The sequence below is a fragment of the Myotis lucifugus genome, unplaced genomic scaffold, assembly GCF_000147115.1.
Source record: "Myotis lucifugus unplaced genomic scaffold, Myoluc2.0 scaffold_266, whole genome shotgun sequence".
Classification (NCBI taxonomy): Eukaryota; Metazoa; Chordata; class Mammalia; order Chiroptera; family Vespertilionidae; genus Myotis; species Myotis lucifugus.
Window position 1 is genome coordinate 672,840 of NW_005871314.1, and position 6,206 is coordinate 679,045.

The window sequence follows — 6,206 nt, forward strand, 5'->3', positions numbered from 1 at the left end:
GAATATGAGAAATGCTCTTTTTAAGAACGTCAGAGTTAAGTTGAAAAGACAGATAAGTAAACTGTTATAAAAATGTAAATGCTTCCATAGAGCTCCACGCATGATTTTTTTGGAGCAGACAGCAGATGTAGCTGCTGGAGTAGCAAATGGAAAAAGAGTTTCTAACAGGAAGCTGGATTTTATCTGAGCTTTGGAGACTTTTCCTAAAGAATCTTGATAAACATATAAAGAAAGGAAAAACTCTTCCAGGAACTAGGTTAGCATGCAAATAGGGAGGCTTTTATTGACCCAGGAAGGTATGGTTGCACATGGGGATGGGAGATAGGGTTAGGAGTGAAGCAATGGGTGGAAATAAAAGGGAAGCCCAGCCCGCTACCTTCAAACTGTCCTTTTAAGGCAGGCTAATAAGAAGCTAGGAAAATTCCTTGGCAAGTGAAATGGGGAAACTGAGACGGATAGATGATCCAAACTGGCCCCATTCAGCATCCTAACCTACCTGCTGCCGGAGACCAATTCTAGCATGACAGCAGGGCTGCATCTGGGGATAGCTGAGGGCATTTCCCCAAACCTGAACAGGATATATTAAATTGATTTCTTGGCTGCCAGACAGCTAAAAGGCATCTTAATCTACATGTTATTGCCTCCTACTGGCCAAACACCTGAACAGCTGTAGGCTAATTCCCCCATTCTGACAATGGACTCTGTATCAAACCCTGACCTTTTGAAGTGTATATCTCTGCCTTGCCTCAGGACAAGTTGTGTTAATAAAAAACATGGGGTCCTGGGGACAACGAGAGAACCTAAGACCTTAGACTTCAAGACCTTAGAACTTAGCTCCTCTAGCTAAGCTCCTCTGACCCCCAAATGCCTTTCAAAATTATATCTCATCTCCAGACTCTTTATTAGTCTCCGGATTCCTGTTTAATCTATGCACAGCCTTCTCCAGATTCCTGAACCCTTTTGATGCTGGCACAAGAACCCCGACACCTGCTCCCTTCTTTCTTGTACAAACACTCCCTTAAGCACAAAGCCTTTAGGAAAATAAGGTTCTGATAAGAACAAATAAGGTTCTTACCTGTCAAAGAGACAGAGTTTTGGTTAAACTAGAGGTAACAGCTAGGCCTCAGTTGTGTTTCATCACCAGGCCCAGAAAATCAGCAAAACCAGATGAAGCAATGCATGGCTGACAACAGGACTAAATGCAATGACCAATGACCCCCTACCCTAGTGCTAACCAATTAGTAGAGACCACAGTCCTGAAAGGACACACCTGGAAAGCTGATAAATATTCTATTGAGATCCTTCCCAGAAACCTCTCCTAAAATCCCTGCCTTTAGAAAATAGATAAAAACCCTGAAGACAAGGGTCCCAGTGTTCTCTCTCTCTCTCTCTCTCTCTCTCTCTCTCTCTCTCTCACTACCCCTTTCCCCTCTCTTTCCTTAGTCATATATTCTTTACTTTCTTTCTCCTAAGCTTCAAGGATTGTTGTTGTTGTTGTTGTGTGTGTGTGTTTTGTTGTTGTTTTGTTTTTGTGCATCTACAACTTGTTTCTGAGTCCACACAACCCAGCTGGCTCATTTCTTCTGCCTCTGTGATGTTCTTTCTAAAAGGATAAATAAACTTCTTGCATTAGACTTCTTGGCTCTGAATTCATTCTTTGCTGAACTCAAGAACCAAGGTTTAACGCCAGCACAGCTAACACTTTCACCCTTAAACAAGTCAGTGTCCTAAGCACTTTATATGTATTCGTCTCAATAATACTAATGACTCACATACATATGAGATTGATATTATCATATTCAGAGATGAGGAAAATAATCCCAGGATTAAATAAGTAGTCCAAAGTCATTCAGTTTATTAAGTGATATTTACCAGGATTCAAAATCCAGTACTTTGATTTTTTTTAATGTGCATAGCATAATCCTATATAGTAAAAGGCTAACATGTAAATAGACGGAACAACAGAACAACTGAAAAACTGGTCACTATGACATGTGCTGAGCTGACCACGCATGGAACTTGGCAGGTGTTGGCAGCAGGTGGCAGAGCACAGAACATGGCAGGCATTGGGTGTGGTGGGATGGTGGAGCAGGTGAGCCGGGGCGCCAGACCAAAGCAGGTCACCGGTAGCTGTCATTGGGGTGAGCCTCTGGTAGTTACTGAAAATTCATTGCTTCCTTGTGCTGCCATCCCACCTGACACTTGCACCTGCTGCCAGCGCCAGCCCCGCTTGCACCCACTGCCAGTGCCACAGCCACCGCTCCCACTAGCTGCCGGACCATCAGCAGGTGCCTGCAGTGGCTGCTGGCCCCAATCCCTCCTCAGGGCTTCTCCACCTCCCTTTGCTCCTGAGGGGCGATCAGGGCAGCAGCTGCTGCTTACATCAGCTGCTGGTGCTGGCCCCAATTGCTCCACACTGTCAGCTCCTGGGAGAGGGGCTGCAGGCAGCCAGGGGACATGGGGCTACAGTGGGAGGGGCCAGGAGGGAGTACAGAGGATGGGCCAAGACCCTCCACTGTACCCACTGCAGCCTCATCACCCACAGTTCCTTTCAAGGTGCACGAATTCGTGCACTGGGCCCCTAGTCCTTCAATAAGATTCTTGAACAGATACTCAAAAATCATCAGAGAAGGAAGCCAGTCAAGCTAGTCAGGAAAAACAAGATGAATCCAGAGAATAATTAATCACAAAAATATAGAATTTTTTCAGGAATGAAGAAAGACTTTAAACAGTTTTTAAAATGTGTATCTTTTGAGAGCTTTGAAAATATATTACATTTATAAATGGTGGATAGGCTGGGGAAAAGAAAGGTTACCAGATAAGAAGAAAAGTTAAAGAAAATAATCAAGGGCCTCTCACAAATTGTAAGCAAAGAGAGCAGATAAAAGGGAAAAAGTTTGTTCTACTTGAACTCTGATAAGTCCACATTGCACATAGAATTAAATCAAAACTTGAGGCCATTGCCCACAGACCACTGTGTGATATGACATCTGACCTCTCCTAACTCAATTACAACACCCCCCATAAATCCCAAATGTCTCACAGAGTTTCTTGACCTTATCAATATTTTGTAGCTGGGACGTTTTAAAGAAACTATATTTTATTGACTTCAGAGAGGGAGAGGGAGAGGGAGAGAAGAATAGAAACATCAATGATGATGAGAGAATCATTGATTGGCTGCCTCTTGCATGCCCCCTACTGGGGATCGATCCCACCACCCGGGCATGTGCCCTTGACTGGAATCGAACCCAGGACCTATCCACTTAGCCTAACCAGCCAGGGCAGTGGTTGGCAAACTGGTGATCGCGAGCCACATGCAGCTCTTTGGCCCCTTGAGTGTGGCTCTTTCTAAGCCTTAGGAGTACCCTAATTAAGTTAATAACAATGTACCTACCTATATAGTTTAAGTTTAAAAAATTTGGCTCTCAAAAGAAATTTCAATTGTTATACTGTTGATATTTGGCTCTGTTGACTAATGAGTTTGCCGACCACTGAGCTAGGGCTGTAGCTGGGGCTTTTGTACTTGTTCCTGACTCTGCTGGGAAACTCTCCCCTCAATATCTAGAGCAGCTGGTTCCTTTTCATAATCTGGTCTCTAAGCAGATGTTTCCTCTTCAAAGAGGCTTTCTCTGACTGCACACACAGAGGCCCCACCCCTGTCATCTGCCTAAATTGCTTTCTTTTCCTCCTGCTTATCTCCTTCAAGCTAGTTTTCGTGATATGAAATCATCCATTTAATTCTAATTTGTTCTTTTTCTCCACTACTAGAATGTAAGCTCTGTGGGGACAAACTCTTTCTTTGCCTAATAGGATTTGATAAAGAATTCAGTTGTTGGATAAGTGAGAAATAAAACATCAATCTGAGAGTCATAATATGGGAGTTTCACCCATGGATGAAGTAGAGAAACATTCCCAAGAAGCCAGAGAGGGTCACATTTTTTTTTCCTGGCCACCACTAGAGTCATAGGCAGTCACCATGACACTCCAGGGTCTCCCCCTCCTCCAAATCTGCACATCATGCTTCTTATCAGTAACCCTGAGCACCTGCTAACCAGCAGGCTGACAGAGTATTTCCTTGAGAACTTACTTACATGTCCTTAGTGTACCCTCTGGATCCAAAAATGATTGCGTGAAAGTCTCTAACACAGTGCTACAGAGTCAGAGATCTCTGATTTGCTGATGAAGTAAATGCTAAAAAACATCTAATTGCAAACAAACACCACTCTTATGGCAGTAACGCTACCTAAACAAAACATTTTTAGTAAAAGCTACTGAAATGCTTCCTCACTTATTTTTCTTAATTTTTTATTGATTTCAGAGAGAGGAAGGGAGAGGGAAAGGGAGATAGAAACATCAATGATGAGAGAGAATCATTGATTTGCTGCCTCCTATATACTTCCTCCTGGGGATCAAACCCCAAACCCAGGCATATACCCTGATCAGGAATTGAACCATGACCTTCTGGCTCATGAGTCAATGCTCAACCACTGAGCCACACAGGGCTGGCTTTCTTAATATTTTTAAACATGATTCTGATATAGAAACTAGAAATCGAGCAAACAAAGTAGCAATGTTTTAAATAGAAATGAGACAAAGGATGCAGCATTTGTTTTAAAAAAGTGAGTAAATCGATCAACCAATAAATCAATAAAAACACCAAAGGATTAACATTATGGAAAAGTTACTCCTCCAGATCAAATGGTTGCATATGCACATGTGAATTCATAGAACTTCAAACTTACCAAATGTACTATAGTTTTCATATATGTGTTCAACCATATTATTCTCCATGGCTCCTCAAAATCACATGGCAGAAGTAAAAAAACATAATATGCGAAAAGGACCCCCACGATCAGAAGGGACAGGGATTTTCTTCCTATGATGCAGTTCCTGTGCTGCTCTGTTCTCTGAAACAGAGATTAAACTTGCCTCATATGTCAACATGGTGTCCTCAGCCAGTGAGCTTCAGCTCCACCTAGAGCTTGATCTAATCTGTGAGCATAGAGTTGCACACTTAGTTTTAGGGTTGGCATAATAAAATTTAGATTTCACTTCCTGTCCAGAGATAATCATGTGAGTACAAGTTCAAGGTTAAGTAATAATAGGAAACTAATGCAAATTCTGTCTTATTTGTATTCCAGTCACCTGACTCAATGATGTTTCCATTTGTGCCTTTCTGGATTATGCCTGTTTGAACATTGCGCAGTTTCTTGCTTGCTCTCCTCTCCTGGGATGATGGCTTCTTCCCTGAAATAGGCTGACTGTTTCACTTGTCATTGAAACTCCTTCTCCCCCTTTTGGCCCTGTAGGGATTATGTCCTCATCATTCAAGTGCTGCTGGAGGTCTTTTCTTTAAGGGACGCTCCAGCAGTCGTGGTTTCTTCATGGAAGGAAATTGATCGTAGGAAAAATAATAATTAAAGTTAACATTAATGATATTACTTGGCTTTCTCATTTACTTCTCCTCGTAAGCATTGATTAACTGACACCATCTACAATTAAAAATATAAAACTGCAGCAGAGAAAGATGAACTAACTCACCAATGGCACACATTGATTTATCCTGTTGTACCATAATAGTTTCTTATTACCACTGCAGAATCTGTTTCTTAAATGTGGAATTACGTCTTTGCTCACCTATTCTTTTTGGAGCAAGACAGCTTGGACTTGCATTTACTTTACCACCTTTGAGCTGTATATCTTTATTAACATGATTTTTTTGGTTAATATTATTTCATGTTTGCTTTACATCTATACTAATAAAAGGGTAATATGTTAATCAGACCAGGAGACCTTCCAGACGTCCTTCTGGATAAAGCCATGGTGGTGGGGCCGAGGCAGAGGCAGTTAGGGGCGATCAGGCCAGGAGGGGAGGGCAGTTGGGGGTGATCAGGCCGGCGGGGGGGGCAGTTGGTGGTGACCAGGCCAGCAGGGGGGGCAGTTGAAGGCGAGGGGCAGTTGGGGGTGAGAAGGACAGTGGGGGGGCAGTTGGGGGTGAGCAGGCCGGCAAGCAGAGTGGTCAGGGGTAATCAAGCAGCCAGGCAGGTGAGCAGTTAGGAGCCAGCGGTCCTGGATTGCAAGAAGGATGTCCAACTGCAGGCCTAAACTGGCAGTCAGACATCCCCTGAGGGGTCTCAGATTGGGAGAGTGCAGGCCAGGCTGAGGGACTCCCCCCACCCCCCACCAGTGCACAACCATGCCACTAG